Raw genomic sequence first — 22,699 nt, 5'->3', positions numbered from 1 at the left:
CGACAATCTACAACCCAGAAAATTTTATTGGCTCAGAAATTGAATGATTTAAAAGCTTCAAAGAGCAAATCAGATCAAGAGATCCAACAATTAATCCATACATGGTTCTACTAGAACAATTTTAAACAAACCAAATTATACCGTAGTCTGATCCAACAAAGCTTATAAAACCCAACTTTACTATTTTTGCTATATAGGGATTGGCTCTCCTGGAAGACCTAATGATAGAAAACACTTAGAAATCACTTAAAATCATTGATTCCTAACACCTCACACACAAGAATTCCTCTGGCTCTTCTTTGAGATGACCCAGTCTATTATACAGTATAAAACTACACCACAACAATGGCAGTACATAAAACTCATGTCAATTCTATTTGACTTGATGCAAACATAGACTGGATCTAAGTATATGTACTCAGGATTTTAGCTTTGTTAAGAACTATTCCCAGCTTTCCCTTTTCTTGAAGCAGATAAATGTCAGCTGGATTTAAAAAAAAATTTTTGCGTCAAAATCATACAGTAAAAATGTTCACTGGCGTTTGGTCGAAGGGGTTTTAAGAAAATAGTGAGAAAATAGTGATCCAGGTGTAGAATCTGAACTCTAAGAATTTGATATTTAGTTGCTACATTAGTTGCTACATTTCTCAGCAGCATCTGTGGAATATTAGCAACTATTGTATCAATTCTAACAGCTGCCTTTAATAAAACTTGGTATACTGTTCAGCTGGGACAAAGATATCAAATGTATCAACTAAATGTATCTATTTAGAACTGTTAAAGAGTTTGGACCCCCTCCCAGAGCTGCTTTAGAAGGTGAAAAATTTAACTTTACACTTCAATATTAGAAAAACAGTCACAAATAAAAAAAATGGAACAAATACATTGTTTTTTCTGTAATGAATTCTGTCAGAAAAGGAAATCAATGCTTTTCTTTGCAATGCACATACTGTACACACTTCTGTTTAATTTGTTCACCTTGGAAGCTCAAGGAACATGAGTAAAAAAAACACTGCTCTTAAGAAAGGTAATATGTCAGGGAGCCTGCAGACTGTTTGCTTATGAATTAATAGGCTGCTATTCATACGGAGAAGCGCAGATGGAAGGGGCCATAAAATCGGAGGCAACATGGATTATGTGAATGAGAGGATGATTTGTTAACCATGCAGCATATTTTCCTGTAAAAAGAAAATGTATCCTAGACTAGATTTATATACATGCTGTTTCTGAAAGGTCAGTAAAGATGAAAATATAGCATAGCCATCAGCTGTATGGTTGCCTGCAACGATTTGCTCTTGGTGTAGGTGGTAAATCCATGACTAATTTTATGTTGTACATCTGTTAACTTTAAAGATGAAGTTACCGTACTAACATTTGATGCCCTGGCAAAATATTGTCACTTTGGAATAAGGATAAGAATAACTAATTGGCAAACTGGCAATAGGCATGTACTGTACCTCAAAACTAACTAACCCCAAGTCATGTGACTTGTGCTCTGATAAACTTCAATCACTCTTTACTGCTGTACTGCAAGTTGGAGTGATATCACCCCCTCCCTTCCCCCCCCCAGCAGCCAAACAAAAGAACAATGGGAAGGTAACCAGATAGCAGGTCCCTAACACAAGATAACAGCTGCCTGGTAGATCTAAGAACAACACTCAATAGTAAAAACCCATGTCTCACTGAGACACATTCAGTTACATTGAGAAGGAAAAACAGCAGCCTGCCAGAAAGCATTTCTCTCCTAAAGTGCAGGCACAAGTCACATGACCAGGGGAAGCTGGGAAATTGACAAAATGTCTAGCCCCATGTCAGATTTCAAAATTGAATATAAAAAAATCTGTTTGCTCTTTTGAGAAATGGATTTCAGTGCAGAATTCTGCTGGAGCAGCACTATTAACTGATGAGTTTTGAAAAAAACATGTTTTTCCATGACAGTATCCCTTTAATAAAATAAAATAGAGTTGCTATAATGTCCAACACTAAGGGGCACATTTACTAAGCTCGAGTGAAGGATTCGAATGAAAAAAACGTTGAATTTTGAAGTATTTTTTTGGGTACTTTGACCATCGAATAGGCTACTATGAAATCGTTCGACTATTCGACCATTCGATAGTCGAAGTACTGTCTCTTTAAAAAATACTTTGACTACATACTTCGGCAGTTAAAACCTACCGAGGTTCAATGTTAGTCTATGGGGACCTTCCCCAGCACTTTTATAAGTTTTTTATGATCAAATAAAAATCGTTCAAACGATTTTTATTTGATCAAAGTGTTTGCGCTAAAATCCTTCAAATTCGTTATTCGAAAGATTTTACTTTGAGGGTCGAATTCAAGGGTTTTATTAACCCTCAAAATTCGACCCTTGATAAATCTGCCCCCACGTGTATAGTGTATAGTTTATGTGCCATATGTTAGGAAATGTAGGAAGGAACCCAGTTTCCCAAAAAAGTTTTACAGTCTTTTGCAGGCTATCACTCAGAAAAAAGGAAAAGACGCCAGTGTTTTTTGGGACTTAGAAAATTCAACAAAAAATTGAGGAAGTCCTATCCACTCCTTTGCCTGGTCTGAGGTGGCAAAGGCAAGTCTGGCGCAAGAGGTAACGTTCAGTAAAATTCACATCTTAGTGAATTTGCGGAGTTACGTTTGTTTGCCCGAGAAAGGGAAGGTCCCCATAGGCTTGGCTAACTTTTTTTGATCGAAGGATATTCCTTCAATAGTTGGATTAAAATCCTTGGAATCATTCGATTGAAGGAATAATCCTTCGATCGTTCGATCGCACTATTTGCGCTAAAATCCTTCAAATTCGATATTCGAAGTCTAAGGATTTTAATTCCCAGTCGAATATCGAGGGTTAATTAACCCTCGATATTCGACCCTTTGTGAATCGGCCTGTTGGACTCACAATACACCAGTAGGCTGCCCTTACTTTTAGGAAGCGGTAGTGACATCACCACCATGGATCTTCCCTCCTTCCACGATGCCAGACATAGAGACATTTTGGTATAAATATGTTCTCTCTCTACTCTGTGTAGAGCTAATGATTTGTTTTTGTAACCTTTTTTTTCTGTAAAAAAACTGTTTTTTAAATACAGTGTGCAATCCAACTTTGTAATTTTTTGACTATATACATATTGGAGACGTTTTGAGCAGCCTCCCAATGGATCAGCACCTCGCACTCAAATGAGGGACATTTATCAAAAATATAAGTTTGTAGTCTTTATGCCTGATGTTTTGTAAAGATCAGATAATAAAATAACAGTTCTTAATATTACATTACTCCATGTATTATAGTGACATGGACTTGGGCAGTTTACTCTCCCAAAAAGCAGAAATTTTGTCCTGTAAAATGACCAAACTTCTTAGAAACTAATAAGCAGTTCTAGTGATGGATGCATTTCTCCCGTTCGGCGAAAAATTCCTGGGAAAATCGTGAAATCGGAAAGTTTCACAGAAAAATTGTGAAAATCGGACACTTTCACAAAAAAAAATGGTGAAAATCTGACATTTCATGAAAAATCGTGAAAATCTGAAATTGGTGCCCGTGTCCAAGTTGACGCTGGCATTAAAGTCAATGGGCGTCTGAATAGTGTTGACATGCACCGATTGTGATGCGAGCGAATTTTCAGATGCACGTCCAAAAAAATTTGACACCGGCAAAATTTCACTGCAAATTCCCAATTTTTTTCGCGGCGGCGAAATGAAGAAATTTGACGCAAATTTGTGTCCGGTGAATTTATTAGCCCATCTATAAACAGTACATTTAATCATAGTAATAATAGTTCCAATACAGTTGTTCAAAGGTTAAACATAAGGCTGCAGCATATAGTGATGAGAGTTTTACCTTTGCCAGAAAATTAGCAAAACTACAAGAAAGTTTGTGAAACTGCAAAAAATTCACAAAATATATTGAAGTCTATGGACATTTTTTGTTGCGTCAACTTTTTTGTTTCAAAATAACATTAAAATCTATGGGGACTTTTTTGTGTACTGCAACATTTTTGTCTAACGTGCTACATTTTTTTCTTCTGCAAAACCTTTTTTGTAATTTTTGCAGCAAAAACTCAGAAATTTGCGGTTAAAGCATACAGGGTGAAAAAATTTGCTAAATAGCTAATTTACCTAAAAATTTGCGAATCTACTGAAACTGTGAAAAATTTGCAAAACACATTGAAGTCAATGGCAGTCAAAATATTTTCGATGTGCGACAATTTTGACGCATGGGTCAATTTTTCTACACGTGACTACTTTTTCCAAATGCATTAAAGTCAGCGGGTGTCCGAATAATTTTGACGTGCAAACAACTTTTATGTGTGTGACTATTCCAAATTTATTTTATGGTAGCAAAACGTGGAAATTCACTGCAAATTCATGCCTGTCAAATTTATTTGACCATCACTCCTTCTTTTAAAGTTCTACAGGATTATCTGAAAAAGCAGGGATACTAATCTAATTACCATAGCTGCACTAATTACAAACTGACTGCATTTAAATGCAACATAAATGGATTGATGGCAAAAAAAACTGCATAAGGTTTTTCTTAATCATTAAAATATGTTAGATTTAAACAAAATATACAATATAGCTGAAAACTCACTTATCTGGAAAAAAAATTCAAACATACTAAAAACTAGATCTTACATGAGTATTAAAACTAAGGTGCAGGTTTATCAAAATTTGATATTTCGTTTTTCTGTGTTTCAACAAAAAAGACAAAAGTGGATATACTTAAGAATATGTTTTTAACTACAAACAAATTTTTTATAAAAAACTCAGTCAGTGCAAGATGCTGAGTTTTAATATAAGTCAATGGGAATTGTCATGAGAATGATCTCAAGCAACTTTATATTTTTGACAGCCACAATTAGACAATTTCCAAGTGTTAATTAACAATCAAAATAACATGGCAGATATTTAAATAAAATAGTACAATATTTAAAAAATCAGATAGTCAGGAAAACGTTTGTAAATGTCAGGAATCCTAATTCAAACTTTTATAAAAGGCCTCTATAATATTCTGAAGTAAATGGGAAAAAAACACTACTTAGGCATGTAGCATGTTAAACATTAAACATATGAAAATATTGCTCTAAGTTATTGCTCTAAAATATTCTAAACAGAGCCATTTCGCTGCTTCCCTCCAAAGCAGGTTTCTGACTCCCCTACTCCCCTGAAGTGAATGTTTTTTTCACACAGCGATCTATCCTTTTATTTATCTATCTATTTCCCTGTTATTCTTTTTTACATTATTTAAATTAAATTGTAGTTATAAAAATATAGTACATAATACTGTATATAGTAAATAATATTTTGTTTGCTCAAATAAGTTGGTTTGCATGTTTATATGTACTTTTAGTACAAAAGGCAATAAACAACTACTTGACTTGATTATAAATACTGTATTTTACCTTCATTATAAATGTACAATCTGATATCAATACTAAGAATTTTTATATTGTCAGGAATTGTTGAAACATACATTCTAACTGTAAGTCTATGAGACAAAAAATATCAAAATGATTGGCACTCACATTAGTGTAACTATATCAAGCATCAAGTTCACAACTGCTCCTCTTTTTAATATTTGCTTATTATTAGTTGACACAAGAAGAGAGAATTTGCAAAGTAGTGTTTCATGTCAACGTGCTAATTGGTTCATGGCTCTAATATCTAGTGAAACATATTTTTTTTATGTCAAATTTAAAGTCTTTAAAAAAATGTCCCTCTGAGCATGATGACAAAGAGAAATGATTTTGTCAGTTCCATTAAAATGTCTCTTTGAGCTTTTGCTTTCAATTTGAAATGCCTTGATCTTTTCATCCTCCAACAAGATCAGACATAGCTTCTACAAGTTTCATTAATGTTGACAATCTTGTTTTAAACATTGATAAGAAAGACAATACCTAAGATGTATCTAAGCAATGTTGTTTTTACCTTCGAGTGACTATTTTTATTTAGCTGATATGCAAACAAGACAAAACTGTATGGCTCCTGATGCTTCTGCATCTTCCTTAAGTCACTCTGAATAAAGGAAAGAGTCCTGCCTAGTTCTTCTCAGAGCCAAATTGACAGAGTTGTGTAAAGTGTAGTCTTGGGAGGCTATTGTATTGGTATTTATATGTGTCAACATTATAAAAGTATTAATTAAAACTGTGTGTGTATTCTGCTGGGAGGTGTTAATTTAAAATTAACCTAAATTTGCATATTTATCAAAAGCTCTTCCTCTAAGCCATACACATGAACACATTTATAAATATTGAAGCCAATTCTCACACAAGCAACATTTTGTGATTCACCCATGTATCTGCTCACAGTTGTAAGTCTGGTACATATAAGTAATGCAATGCACTATTGGATGGACAATTTGCAATATAAGCTACAGTTAGGACTCTTGGGGATTCAATCGCTGGCCTGCTTGGTAATCATACCATGCACTTTCCTGTTGAGCCACCAGAGGTTTTTAGTGCTTAATACTGGTGATAGTCTAAGTAACCATAGCCTTTCTCTGTTGTTTCCTCAGTCTTCACATATTATCTTGTTAAGGCCAGGTGCTAACAATCTCATCATCAAGACCGTATATAAGCCAGTGCCTGCATCCCAGCTATTGCTGGATCATTCCTGATTTCCTTGCTCCTTGCTACAGATTTGCCTTCTTGTTCCTGCTTGCCCCTTGGTCCTGTTATTCACTTGTTCCTGCTACTCAGCCCTTATTCTGAACTCCTGGTTTTGACTCCTGGCCTTGTACAGATGCAGCCACTTTGGTTTTTCTGTTCGACAAAGATCATGAGGCATTTAACTCACAAATCCAAGTGGCTTCATTTGTATTTCCTGCCACCTGACAAAGACCTCTCATCTGTTTTACACAGACTTGCCTCAGCTTGCAGCTTGCCCCCAACCTCTGGCTTGTTATACGGACTTCTGACCTCTGGCTTGTTATATGGACTTATCCTCAGATTATATTCTTTCATTCTTTGTCATCTGTTTTAGTTCCTTAGTAAATCTAATTCTGATTGCATTATGTACTTCTGGTTCTTTCTAAACACCAAACATGGAGACATCATGTTATCAAGCACCTAGGCTCCTACCTGCCAGCCATCCACCTGTAGCCTGGCCTGAAAGTTACCTTACAAGTGTAGGACATATTATCCATTAATTGTGACTTGGGAATAATTCTAGTTTTCCAAATATGTTTTAATGTTTAAATTGGATCACCATATCATAAGTCTACTAAAACATTTAAGCATAAACAATAAATATGATTGTTTGGTCAATTATATTTCTTAGTTTAGATTGGTGTATAATAATGGCTTTGTTTTATTGTTAGTCTGGCATAAAAAACTGCACATAGTTTTTGTAATGGATTAGTTATGTATTAACAATGCATGATGTTAATTAATGCATACTGACAGCAAATATACTGTATTTACAAGAACTTTGGGGGAGCCGGCACTCTTGTCACTAAGTTCAACTTGCCTGGGTGCAGTGTCCAAAATTTTTAAATAATTATTCAGTAAAGAAGGTCCGCACTCTCAGGACTTAAAAATTAAATAATGTTTTATTTAACAAAAGACTAACGTTTCGGCCTCTCCGAGGCCTTTCTCAAAGTAACAACAGACAATGAAAAATGCATTAAATACCCATGATGGCGGGAAAAGTTAATTGGCTGACATGTCATCCTTGTCATCATCACAATGCATCCAATAGCATAACTCAAAATACATCAATACTAAACATTAAGAAATACTAAGAAATACAGATAATCATATCACTCTTAAAACACCCCTTGTTTACGAGAGGAGGATACCTAGAAAAAAACTTTGTAACAGTTGTTAATCTCACTCGCAACTATTTAAATGTATCAAAATACTCGTAAATACTGGTAATGTTACAAAGTACAAATACAGTATGAGTCTAGGTAGAAGGTCTGGTTTCATGCTCTCTCCATAGCGGTAGATAAAATGCTGTCTATATTGTATTGCAGCGTAATCAGTGCAGAGCTCTAAACAGGACCACATAATCAAATACCTATTGTTCCTAAGTACCTCCCCCTTAGCAACCTAACCATTAATGTCATTATTGACCAAAAAATAATGTGTGGTTATATTAACCGGTGCATCACCCCACACAGGGTTACAGAGATATCCCAAGATAAACATATATTATATGTGTGTAAAGAAACATATTTCCCTCAAACTATTAACCCCAAATGTGTTAGTTGCTACATGTTCCTATATCATGATATTAAGGTATAGCAGCATAATGTTATACAGTCTTGTGTGTACAGTATAATGAATTTAGCATCAAAAAATGCCCAATTATTATAATATAAAAAATGAAGAAAAAGAAAACAACATAAAAGACAAATAAAATTATTATTAAGCTTTGAAGAAAATCTGTTAAAGCTTTAAGCGATGACGACATTGACATTTCGTACTAATACTTGGTGATTTTCTTCAAAGCACTTAATAATAATTTTATTCGACTTTTATGTTGTTTTCTTTTTCTTCATTTTTAAATTCATTATATAAATATAACATTTATTTTACACTATACTTTGCATAATTTTTGATGTAAAATATTTTGCAAATTCTTTGAAATATGCCGCCATGTGTAGTCCAAATAAGTTCTTCATTGGGGCAATTCTATCTTTGGCTGAATATAAGGGGTATAAGTATTTATGACAATGTTGACAGTGGATCCTAAATTATTGTCCATTATAACACATCCACTAATACTGGCAGTCTGGACAAGTTCACTATTATGTTATCTTTGAAATATTGTTGCTTTTGTAGTGAGTATTTGTGAATTGAGTATTACAGGAGGGCAGCATGCTGTGCATATTAGTCATACTGTACATACATGCTAAGAGGATTGATATCAGGTGAGTTTTGGGAAAGGACATATTAGTACCTTACCTTAGTACCTTTTGAATGCTATGTACCCACTGATTCTTGGTGGTGAATTGTATTTTAAGAGACAAAAAGGTAATTTTCATTAATGACTTTAATTTACATAAAAAGATAATCTAGAAGAGATGGTTACAAAGTACATTATGCATTGTGGAATCACTTAATGGTGTGAACTAAATTTATATTTTAGTTGGACCTGAAGACTGAATTATTTAATATTGTTATAATCCATTTGTAGAGTGCAGACCTTATGCAGTATTCCTTATAACATTCACAAAACACATACTAGGGTAAATTTCATCAGGAGCCAGGTAACCTGTCTGTATAATGAACAATTATAGATCAGCGCCACAGGCTATGGAAAAAAAACGAATAACAGAACCCAGTTCAATATTGTTAATATTCAGTGTTATTTTTTCATTGCTTGTGACACTGATCTATAATTCTTCTTTATACAGACAGGTTACCTGGCTCCTGGTGAAATTTACCCTAGTATGTGTTTTGTGAATGTTATAAGGAATACTGCATAAGGTCTGCACTTGTATTTGATGATCCAGTGGAGGAAGTGTGAAAATGATTGGCAAAAGAAAAAATTCTGAGGGTTTACTTTTCCTTTAAATCTTGCAAATATTTTTTGCAATTTTAACTCTGTTATACAACCTGTCTGTATGTTATGGGAGGAAGCTGGATTGCCAAGAGCCCCTTGTAGATAGGGGAAAAGCATAGAAATACATTGCAGATAATGTCCTGCCCTCTCTCTTTTTTTACTACAAAAAACAACGGTTAACTGTGGAAAATTAATAGTTATAAAAGCATTAATCTTTCTGGCATGATTAATTTAATTAATACTTTAAAGAACTGGATTAAGCTGTGCTGATGCCTTGTCATCAAGCCTTTCAATTCAAAGTTTTCCATTAAGGTCCTCTTCATTTCGTAATTTATTGTTTAGCACCCACCCTGAGATTTTCTGAGTTAAAGGAACAGTAACATCAAAAAACGTTCTTTACTAAAACAGCTCTCTCTCTGCACACACTGCAAAATCAGCGTGCAGAGAGGAGCAGCTAGCAGCAGAACCCCCTAGGCAACGAACTTACCTGAAAAAGATCGGCTATCCTCCACTCCAGGGTCGCAGAGAGACGCAGCAACAGCAGCAACCGATTCAGCAGCTTCCATGTCGCAAGCAGCAGCACAGCACATGCTCCTGCTCCGCCCACGCACTTCCTGGTGCAGTGACTCAGCGTGTCTCAACTGAAAAGCACTGAAAAGGACTCCTCTTCATCTAGATTTGGTAAGTGCCCCTTTTTTTTACTTATTTACAGGTATTTACAGGTATTTACAGGTATTTACAGGCATTTACAGGCATTTACATATACACAGTACACATACTAGTAAAAGTAGTTTTTTTTTTTGATTCTCTGATTTTTTTGATTTTTCAAACTTTTGCACATATTTACATACTCAAATACATATATGCAAATATTTATACACTTTTTAGAGCTGTACATCCATGCATACACAAACACACACTTATAGGGGGTTTTTTTTGTTTTTTTAGTTCATTTTCTAAGTTTCCCTTATGTTATTTCCCTAAAAACTTTAGATTTCACAGCATGACTACTGGATCAAGCATTCTGACCTCTAACCACGCTGTCGGATCAGTTATTTTGTTATTTCGTTGATTTTCCTAATTGTATTTGCTTTTTTGTGATTTTTATTGCAGTTTTATGCTTGCATTGTTTTTCCTTATGTAATTTTTTAGCCTCATTTACACTTTGATAATTTGGGATAGAAACATATTTTTAGCAACTCTGTGTTCGTCAGAATGTGTACTTTCCAAAAATATATGGTTTTGGGGGGTCTTTGTACTGTTAGGGGGTCTTACGGCACATTATATGCAGTCAGAGTGCTATGTTCACAGAAGGTGAATTGACAGCTGAGAAAATTCTTATGCACTGTTTTTATTTGGGGTCCGTACGTGCCCACCTGCTTTGGTATATTTATGCATATTGGGCATCAAACTGTTCAGTAGACCCTTGGCGTCAATATTTAGGGTGTTTTCTAATTGTATGTAAGAAATTGGGTGAGATAAATGCGACCAACTGCAATATTTTTAGGCGATTTTCAGAAATATCATAAAAACCACTGCCTTTAGCGTTGCTTTGCAGTATGTACATTTGGAGCAGAAAGACAGTTTTAGCAAATTTTTATTCGGCACAAGGCGTACTTTCCAAAAATATATGGTTTTGGGGGGTCTTTGTACTGTTAGGGGGTATTACGGCACATTATATGCAGTCAGTGTGCTATGTTCACAGGAGGCGAATTGACGGCCGAGAAAATTCTTATGCACTATTTTTATTTGGGGTCCGCACGTGCCCACCTGCTTTGGTTTATCTATGCATATTGGGCATCAAACTGTTCAGTAGACCCTTGGCGTCAATATTTAGGGTGTTTTCTAATTGTATGTAAGAAATTGGGTGAGATAAATGCGACCAACTGCAATATTTTTTGGTGATTTTCAGAAATATCATAAAAACCACTGCCTTTAGCGTTGCTTTGCAGTATGTACATTTGGAGCAGAAAGATAGTTTTAGCAAATTTTTATTCGGCACAAGGTGTACTTTCCAAAAATATATGGTTTTGGGGGGTCTTTGTACTGTTAGGGGGTCTTACGGCACATTATATGCAGTCAGAGTGCTATGTTCACAGGAGTTGAATTGACAGTCGAGAAAATTCTTATGCACTGTTTTTATTTGGGGTCCGCACGTGCCCACTTGCTTTGGTTTATCTATGCATATTGGGCATCAAACTGTTCAGTAGACCATTAGTGTCAATATTTATGGTGTTTTCTAATTGTATGTAAGAAATTGGGTGAGATAAATGCGACCAACTGCAATATTTTTAGGCGATTTTCAGAAATGTCATAAAAACCGCTGCCTTTAGCATAGTATTGCAGTATGTAAGTTTGGAGTAGAAAGACAGTTATAGCAAATTTTTATTCAGCAGAATGTGTACTTTCCAAAAAGATATGGTTTTGGGGGGTCTTCGTACTGTTAGGGGGTCTTACGGCACATTATATGGAGTCAGAGTGCTATCTTCACAGAAGGCGAATTGACAGCCGAGAAAATTCTTAAGCACTATTTTCATTTGGGGTCCGCACGTGCCCACCTGCTTTGGTTTATCTATGCATATTGGGCATCAAACTGTTCAGTAGACCCTTAGCGTCAATATTTATGGTGTTTTCTAATTGTATATAAGAAATTGGGTGAGATAAATGCGACCAACTGCAATATTTTTAGGCGATTTTCAGAAATATCATAAAAACCGCTGCCTTTGGCGTTGCTTTGCAGTATGTACGTTTGGAGTAGAAAGACAGTTGTAGCAAATTTTTATTCAGCAGAATGTATACTTTCCAAAAATATATGGTTTTGGGGGGTCTTTGTACTGTTAGGGGGTCTTACGGCACATTATATGCAGTCAGGGCGCTATGTTCACAGAAGGCGAATTGACAGCTGAGAAATTTCTTATGCACTGTTTTCATTTGGGGTCCGCACATGCCCACCTGCTTTGGTATATTTATGCATATTGGGCATCAAACTGTTCAGTAGACCCTTGGCGTCAATATTTAGGGTGTTTTCCAATTGTATGTAAGAAATTGGGTGAGATAAATGCAACCAACTGCAATATTTTTAGGAGATTTTCAGAAATATCATAAAAACCACTGCCTTTAGCGTTGCTTTGCAGTATGTACGTTTGGAGTAGAAAGACAGTTTTAGCAAATTTTTATTCGGCAGAAGGTGTACTTTCCAAAAATATATGGTTTTCTGGGGTGAACCTAGTTTTTTGTACCTTTGCCTGTTGCAAAATGCTGTATATGTGCTGATTATGCAGTATCTGGAATTACAGAACTCGTATGGGGTGTCTTTTTTCTGGGGCCCCTATACGCCACATACTTAGGGGTACCTATGCATATCGGGTATCAAACTGTTCAGCGTACTCCAGACTTTCATGTTTAGGGAGTTTTATATTGCTATATAATGATATGTAGGAGATACAATGTTTAGAGTTGGAGTATTGAGGAGATTTTTGTATATGTCATAAAAATTGCGAAATGTAGGAAAGCTTTGCGGCTTGGTACTTTGGAGTAGAAAGACGTGCATACCCATATTAGATTCGTCGGAATGTGTACTTTCCAAAAACATATGGTTTTCTGGGGTGAACATACATTTTTGTACTTTTGCCCCTTGAAAAATGATGTAAATGTGCGGATTTTGCAGTATTTGGAATTCCAGAACTGATAACTCATATGGGGTGTCTTCGTTCTGGGGCCCCTATATGCCACATACTTAGGTGCACCTATGCATATTGGGCATCAAACTGTTCAGCGGACCCTGGGCTTTCATATTTGGGGTGTTGTATCTTGGTATATAATGATATGTGGGAGATACAATGCTGTAGACTGGACACTTTGAGGTAATTTTTCAAAACTGTAACACATTTTTATAAAAACTGCTAACTTTAGGAAAGAATTGCAACTTGGTAGTTTGGAGTACAAATATATATTTACCCATTTTGAACTCGTTAGAATCTGTTCTTTCCAATAAGGGGTAGTTTTTTAGGGTAAACCTACTGTTAGTGGAATGTTTGGCCTTGAAATCAGATGTATGCTGTTTTGTGGAGGGGTGCTTTGGAAATTTGGTAGTTTACTGCTTCGGAGTTTTCAACTATCGAAGTGAGAAATCTCCATAAAATTATATATATTTGGTATTGGTTCGTTCGGGAGACACAGAACTTTCCAAATCTGCCATGTTCTCATGCATAAAATAAATTATGCTTCTGATATATGCGTTTGTATCATGTGAAACTGTTTTTTTTTGTTTTTTTTATACACTTAGAAGCCCATATCTTTTTACAGGACTGGAATGACAACTAAATTCTAGCATATTTTGAAAGCTTAGGTTGTCCTGAAAAAAACAATATCTTGTTTTCATGGGTAAACTAAACGACCCCCCCAGGAAAGTCCCCTAAAGTGAAAGAGCAAAAAATGTTCAAAAACGGTCTGGCAATAGAAGTTCCAACTTGGCCAAATTGGCTGGCAGTGAAAGGGTTAAATAAGTAATGACTTCCAGCAAGTCACAAGGTGGATTAGCAGTTCTATACATGAGGAGATACTATGAAGAAGCACATCTCTGCCAGGTCTTAGGTTGGACCACTTTCAACCCCTCATCTAAGTGGGCACACATAGAAAAACTGAGCCTGCTACCTACTCACCCAAACACACTCCTATGGCAGTCCAAGAAGCCCATAAAACTTCCATCTAACTTAATGTAACTAAAGTCACTTTAAAAATTTGGAAGCACTGCTGCAGAAATGTGCCTTTAGTAGGGCCAAACCCAATACTACAGTCAGTTTTGGCAAACCACCATTTCCCACCTGGTTTGTCCTCTATATTTAGGGCAGAGAATTGATATCCAAATGTGTAAATTTCCGCACCTCCCTCGCCTTTCCTATGACAATTCCTGCTAGATGGTGCAAAAACTCTCTAGACGGTCGGCACACGTCAATCATAGTAATCACAGTTGAATGGAAGAGAGCAGCACAACACCAATTTGTTGCAGGTGGGGAGCTTCCCCATTTATTTTTCACCACCAAAAAATATTGGTATTGTGCTGCTCTCTTCCATTCAACTGTGATTACTCTATATTTAAGGGGCACTGTGGTTCAAAGTGTCTCTTTCACATAAAATACTTCCTGAATCCATCTACCAATAAGCAGTACAACTTTCTAGAGTTACAAACAAAATATCAAGTTCCGCAAAGCTGGAATTATGAATACATTAAATTTTCACATTTTGTCCAAAGCTTAATTTGGACTTCTGGGAAAGTATTTATAAAACATTATTTCACTGGTACTATACCCCAGTGAAACTCAATAAGATCTATCCAGACTTACTAACACTTTGCTGGATGGGATGTGGTCAGACAGGCACACTTCTACACATTATGTGGTCTTGCTGTAAAATATCTAGATTTTGGAAATTTTGGGTATGATAACAAAAATCCCATTTGTGAACATACTGGTAAAGGCCATTCATGTGCTTCTGGGGGGAACTTCATCCCTGCATTTCCCCACACGAACAAAGATTATTGAATTTTATTTATATTGCAGCTAGATTAGCCATTACATCCAAATGGAAGGCCTTAGAACCCCCTACCCTAGGGGAGGTTATCAGCCAATTAGGCAATATTAAATTATGGAGGAAATTACTTTGAAAGATAGAGGGTCAATACCCCTACACGATAAAGTGTGGTCCAAATGTGATTATTACGTCTCCAAAAACTGAATAACCTAACTTATGTAGCTAGGAAGACCTAGTGTGTCAAGGTGTTGATCTGTTATAGACTCAACTTTGCCTTCCCACAGATGACAATAAATGGAAATGAAGTACTGTAGCATACAAGGCTAACAGAGCTGGGATAAATGAACACCATATTTAATTACATGTATTTATGCAATAAATATAAAGAGATCACATCTTGGAAAAAATATGTTAATTTATACACCATCCTGATGTTTTATGTTAATATTTCTTTTTCTTTTTCATCTTTATTCCTTCCTTTTTCATCTACAACTATGTAACTTTAAGGGGCAGATTTATCACAGGTTGAGGTGAAGTTTCGAATTGAAAAACTTCAAATTTTGAGCTATTTTTTGTGTACTTCGACTAGGGAATAGTCCAACTTCGATTCAAATTTGAAAAAACTTCGAAATTCGAAGGTCGACTTTTTTTGTACTGTCTCTTTAACACTTCGACCATTCGCCACCTAAAAGCTTCCGAAGTGCTGTTTTAGCCTATGGGGGACCTCCAAGAACCTGTATGGAGGCAATTGGGGGAGTTTAGGAGATCGAAGGTCAAAGTTAAAAAAACTTCGATTCGAAGTACGATCGAAGTACGATCATGCGATTCGAAGTAGGCCGAACTCGACCCACTTTGGCCCTAAAAAAACTTCGACCTCCATTCGGTTGGTCTTTTTGAATTCGAAGTTTGACTTTTTTTAAGCTTTGATACATATGCCCCTAAATCTCAACATCAAAAGTTTTTTGTAATCTCAAACAGTTACAATGCATGATAAAAATGTCAAAAGCCCAATAAATCATAAGTTACACTACAAATAGCACACTTACAAATGTTATCTAGGACATTGTTATCCGTTCCTTTCATACTTACAAATCCAAATATTGTGTTTTTTTTTTATAAATAGCACAACTTACAACCAATCTAATGATAACATATTAATATTTGAAATGTGTTTACCTGCACCTTCAACACTGAAATATTTCTATTAAGAACATTCAAAATGTTTATATTGAAATCAAACGAAAACTTTCAATTCCTTTTGACAAGATGATTTTGGAACTCCTTGCACCATGAAGATCTCAGTAAGCCACAGTAATACAAAGCCCACTGGGATGGAATTGATTGGAATTTTTATTTTTCAGCAGAAAAAGTATGGCTTACAATAGATTTTGCAGAACCTGAAATGTTAGACAAGCTTATAGAGTTGACATTTGAACCATATTATAGCAGTAAGCTCCTGTCTTGGACACTGCATTTCAAATGACTGCCAAATAGGTAATACAGAGGCAAAAGTATTTGAAAATCCTTTTGTTATGATAAACAATTCTCATTTACAAAAGCAAATGGACAGGCATACTGCCAATGTGCAAATCCCAAAGAACAAGAGAAAAAGTTTTTCTTCTAACTGCTTAATATTCTTCTTTTTTCTTGTTACTTTGCAAGACATGCAAGTATTATAAGAGAAAATTGTTTCATACTTATCGTAATTTTCTTTTCCTGGCCTTTCCCCGTAGTAGCATCTCAAAACCTCTGGGTATTCCCTCTCAGCGATGATAAAGACAGAAGGAAGAAATTATCGACACTATAAATGCCTCCTCCCACTATGCTCCATGTCTAAGTACAAAGCTTCTGGAATACATAGATAATATCATTAATGGTAGGGAGATGCTACTATGGGGAATGGCCAGGAAAAGAAAATTACGGTAAGTATGAAACAATTTTCTCTTTTCCTGGCCATTCCCTCCGTAGCATCTCAAAACCTCTGGGTTAGTACCCGAGCAATAATTCACCAGGGAGGGAAATAAAACAACACTCAAAATAATGCTGCACACAAATTTAATGATTCAAGAAGAAGCGGCCTGCAGAACCTTGAGGCCAAAAATAGACTCTTTCTGAGAAGAAACATCAAGCTTATAATGTCTAAGAAAAGTATTAGAGGATCTCCATGTAGCCGCCTTGCAGATCAAGTCAGGAGTCACCTGCGCCTCTGCCGACCAGGATGCAGCCATTCCTCTGGTTGAATGAGCTCTCACCCCACTTGGTAACTGTTGACCTTGCTCTCTGTAGGCCGTAGTTATTGCCAGTACTATCCATCTTCCGATTGTTTTAACAGAAGCAGCATTACCTTTATAAATTCCTGCTGGGATAATGAAAAGATTATCTCACTTTCTGATAGCTTGAGTTCTCAGAATATATTCCTCCAGACAATTTCTCACATCCAGATTTGACCATAGAGCCTCATCCTGGGAAAGTCAAGATTAAATGATGGAAGAACAATGGGCTCATTCAAATAAAAACTCGACACTTCTTTCGGTAAGAAATCCGGCATTGTTCTAAGAACTACCTTCTCTGGATAAAAAATAGTATAAGGGGCCTCATATGAGAGAGCCCTCAGTTCGCAAATTCTTCTGGCTGAAGTTAAGGCAGTCAGTAAAACAGTTTTTAGAGTAAGGTGCCATATGAAATTTCTTCCATTGGTGCAAAGGGTTTCGCTGCTAAAGCCCTCAGGACAAGTGGAAGGTCCCACGGAGGAGAGCGAGACTTAATTGGAGGATGAATATGCTTTACTGCTGCTAAGAAACGGATTACCAAAGGATCTTCTGCATATTTGACGTTCAGGATAGCCGACAAAGCTGATACCTGCACCTTCAGTGAATTCCAAGAGATCTAGAGTGGGAGTTCCCCACCTGCGAGTTACTTGAATGAACATCTCTTGATTTAGTTCCCATTCGGTATAATCCAATGGACTTCGGGAGAGAAGATCTGCTGTTAGATTTTCCTTTCCTGGTATGTAAACTGCGGTAAAATCTGACAAATGCATTTCTGCCCAGCATATAACTGGTTCCACCTCCTGAAACAGGGAAAAACTTATGTTGCCCCCTATTTTTTCTTAATGATTTGGCAACTGCTCTTATCTCTAAGATATTTTAAAGGAACATCTCTCCAATTTCCAGGCCAGATGACCTGTGCTGAATGGCCTGAACAGTGAGCTCCCCAACCTTCTGCTGAGGTGTCGGTATATATCTCGATCCAGGATGGATCCTTTAGAGGAAAACCTCTTAACAGATTTCCGTCTTCCAACCACCACTGCAGACTTAGCTTGATAGAGGGTGCTATTGGAATGGGTTGAGTCCAGTCCTTGCGATATCTGTTCCAATGGGAGAGAAAAAGATGTTGAAGAGGCCTCATTCTCCACTTGGCCCACTTTACTAGACCAATACACAAAGCCATGAGACCTAAGATCTTCATTATCCGTCTTGCTGAAGCTTGAGTCTCCCGACAAAGTTTGGAAATTTCCCACTGAATCTTTGCTTTCTTTTCCTGAGTCAATCTGATTATATTGTTTGTTGTGTTTATTTCTGCTCCCAGAAATATTAGGGTTTGAGCTGGTGACAACTGACTCTTGTTTTTGTTCACAACAAGCACCACCGCTCCTTTCAGCATTAACTGTTGCACATACTCTTCCATTGCTAGAATGGCTTTTGGGTCTCTTGACACTCTTGACCAAAATCTTGGTATGGTTTTGAAAGAAATTCTATTCTGTATCCTCTGTAAATAATTTCTAGTACCCAGGAATCCTGAGTTATTCCTGCCCAGGCCTCCCTGAATTGTAGGAGTCTTGCACCCACTCTTAGAGTCTGGGCAGGCCTCATCTCATGCTGACTTGTTCTGCAGTTTAGGAGAGCCACTGATTCTTGGCTTACGGTTCAGAAAAAAGCCAGAGTTATTTGAACGCCAGGAATGGCCACAAAAGGAATCTCTTCTTGATCTATAAGATCTAGACTCCTCCTTGCGTCGACTGAAAAATCTCTTAGATTGAGATCTCCTAAAGGTTTCCCTGAAGTGTTTATTCTGTGGCAAAAAAGAGGACTTTCCACCAGAAGACTTGGAAATAATCTCATCCAGGGATTTACCAAAGAGGTGCCCTGCTTCATACGGGAGCTTACATAACGTATTCTTGGACGCCGTGTCTGCCTGCCAATTCCTCAGCCAAAGGGCCCTTCTGGTTGATATAGACAAGGCTGTAATACGGGCAACCAACTTTGTTGCCTCTATAGCTGCTTCTAAAGAGAAACTAGCAGCCATCTTCAGTTTAGCTAAACTCTCTCTAAATGAGTCTCTAGAAGCTCTAGACTCCATTGCATCTTCCAGATTCTCTATCCAAATAGTCATGGCTTTAGCAACAGAAATCTGAGCTACTGCAGGTCTGTAAAGTGCTCCAGTAGCAAGAAAAAGCCTTCTCAAATCTGTTTCCATCCGACGATCCATCGGATGCTTAAGAGAAGACACATCCTCAATGGGAAGTGCGGTTCTTTTGGAAAGACGTGCCACTGGGGCATCCACCACTGGTAAAGCATCCCAATCTTTAACCACTTCCTCTGGGAAGGGATATATCTTAGAAAATTTAGATTCAGTAGGAACCCTTTTAGCTGTCTTAAGCCATTCAGCTTCAATCAGGTTCTTAATCTCTTGATGTAATGGAAAGGCAGCCTTCTTTCTCTTGTTAATAAGAACTGCAGAGGTAGAAGGAACAGAGTCCTGTATGGATAAGACTTGTTTAATTAATTAATTAAAGGAGATATTAACTTATGATCAAACCCATAAGAATCGCCATCCTCATCATCATCGGAAGATGAATAAATCTCCTCTTCATCTGCATTTGAGGAAGTAGAACTATAGTTATCTCCATCTCTACTGGTAGAAGGCTTGGCCCTTTTAGAACCTGTCGCTTGCTTAACACCCTCTGTCACTGCATGCTTAATCCATGCTAAAATGTCCTTAGAAGATGATTCCTCTCTCACTGAGTCCTGTAATTCCACAACAGGAAAAGGAGGCGCATCCCCTTTCAAATAGGGTGTCTCTGTAAAAGTAAGAGCAAGGAATTGCACAATACAGCTTTTACAAAACTTTTTCTCCTTAAGAGCAGGCTCATAGCAAGTGAAACAAGATATCTGAGGTGTGAGGGGATCAGAATCTTCAGGGTTCTGCGACATACTTTGGAATAAGCACAAGCATAATACACATAAGTACACACCACAAGACTTGATGCCTGTTAAACTGCTCTCTTTCCTTTTTTTTTTTTACCTTGCAGAGGATGGCCGTGAACATGACTGCCGCAGGCAGGCCGGACAGAAGACTCGCCAGCAAAGCAACGTTTGAATTTTAAAACAAATGCCGGCGCATGAATGACATCACAGAATGCGCCATTGCAAAGGAATCGCTAGGTAGCGAATAGCCTAGAAACCAATCGGGTCGAAAAGGCAGGGAAATTCCCTCAGGCAGCCCGATATAATATGAAGAATTTCCACCAAGGGACCTACACCGAGACACTCCTCTGGAGGCTGAGCGGTGTGGCATCGCGTGAGGAGAGAAAGAGAGCGAAGAACTCCCCAGCCGGTAAGAACACTTTCTTCACGCTGACAGAAGGAAAAAGACATGGAGCATAGTGGGAGGAGGCATTTATAGTGTCGGTAATTTCTTCCTTCTGTCTTTATCATCGCTGAGAGGGAATACCCAGAGGTTTTGAGATGCTACGGAGGGAATGGCCAGGAAAATCTGTTAGAAAAGTTCAAAATCGGTATGAATATCAATAAAAAGGTTATTTCTTGAGCATAGAAACTCAACTTATTTTACAATATACAGGTATATGATTATGATCTACAGTCTGGTCATTTTCTTATGGTAACAAACTATAAATGATTTCCCTTTAAACGGTGCATATTACATCAGTACACACCATTTATAAGCTAGAGCATTTGCTGTTGCTCTCTTCCTCCCCTCTGCCCCCCTTATGTCTAATTCACTGGCTCAGCTCTTCCTTAGCACAGCACGGTCCTCCTGTCTTACTTCCTCTCATCTACAGTCCCTCTTTACTCTCCCGGGCCCTTCTGTGTCCACATCATCTGGCTCCCTCCCTCAGTGCCTCTCAAGTCTCACTCCTCCTCCCTTCCACACACCATTTCACTCCAGTCTCATACATACCCGTTCCTTTACTTCCTCCCTCCATGATGCCATGACAATTTGACCCTTCGCCTTGAGCTATCCCACTGGACCCCATTATTACATACCTTAATGAAACCAGGAGACAGAGATGGGTGTAAAATGGCCACAACATTTATTCACATTTTAATATATAAATAGGACATTGCCAGCTTAACCCAAGGCAATATTCTAAAGCCAGAATTTAACAAGAGATCGCTACTATGCTCTGCCACCAACATGAAGAAGTTCAGCAGCCCTGCTGCCGGACCTGCATCTGCAGTGTGTCATGATAAAAAACCCAAGCAGGCTGCCCCCTAGCACAAGCAGTAGTAGCGTCTGTATCAATCAATCCACCGTGCAGTCACAGGAGAGAACCTCCTTTCTCCCTCTTACCTGTGCAGTACTCTGGCAAGGTCCTACCGCCAGAACGATAGGATGTTTACACAGGCAATTTTATTTCATCCTGGATACCAAATGTACTTTCTTATTAATGATGGTCGACCTGCCCCATCTGCTCCAGAGGCCCTAAGCTTCATGTGCCCAGCTCACAGGGTAATGTCACCAAACCCCCTTGCCATGTTTCTTCCCTAAAAGCCCCTCCACTAAGTAGTGTCCTCCCCCCAGCCACAAGTGTCCTCAGCTCAGAAGGCCCAGCATTAGAGGGTAAGGCCAACCAAACCCTTTCACATGCTACTACCTTAGCAACCCCTCCCAACTACATAGACCTTCCTCCAGCCGCAAGTGCTCAGTTTAGAGGGCCCAGCTTAGAGGGTAAGGTCTCCCAACCACTTTGCCTAAAGTCTTGATATCATGGTCACTGGTCACAATAAAGCCCAATTACAGATGAGACTCTGAAGACAGGCTGCTGAAACAAGTATCTCTGTATAGTCCAACTATAGCTCTCTGTATACTAATGAGTTGCAGTAGCAGCAGAGCAGTGTCACAGGCAGGATATCTATATAATACAGAGGGTGCTTGTTGGGCCCAGGCTGACTTCCATGCTGCCTCAGTGACTACAGTGAGATAAACTGCTGATAAACAGCAAATAAACAGCAAGAAACTAACAAATAGCTGCCCAAATAGTTCTACCCCCAAAGCCAGAAGTTTACTGAGGAGTTAATTTGTATATACTGCAGTTAATAACATTATATTACAGAGAGAGCTCTGCCTCATGTTTCTACCTGCTCAGAAGATAAGGAAGTAAACTGCTTCTTCCTCTGACATCACATCCCTCTCTTACTCCGCCCCGGGGCCTGGCCATGTCCTGCTTTAACTCGTTTCTTCTCATCTAAACACAGCTACATGTCATTCTGCACATCTCTGACCTAGACCAGTATAATTTGGCTGCTGGTCATTCGGATCCCTTGTCATGCAGCCCCTTATAGCTCCAGGGCTTTCCTTTCCAGTCTACTTCACCCCTCACACAATCTCTTGTTTTACTCCACCTCCAATT

Source organism: Xenopus laevis, chromosome 7S (genome assembly GCF_017654675.1).
Source record: "Xenopus laevis strain J_2021 chromosome 7S, Xenopus_laevis_v10.1, whole genome shotgun sequence".
In the NCBI taxonomy this organism is placed as follows: domain Eukaryota; kingdom Metazoa; phylum Chordata; class Amphibia; order Anura; family Pipidae; genus Xenopus; species Xenopus laevis.
Note: the sequence above shows the minus strand (reverse complement) of the source record.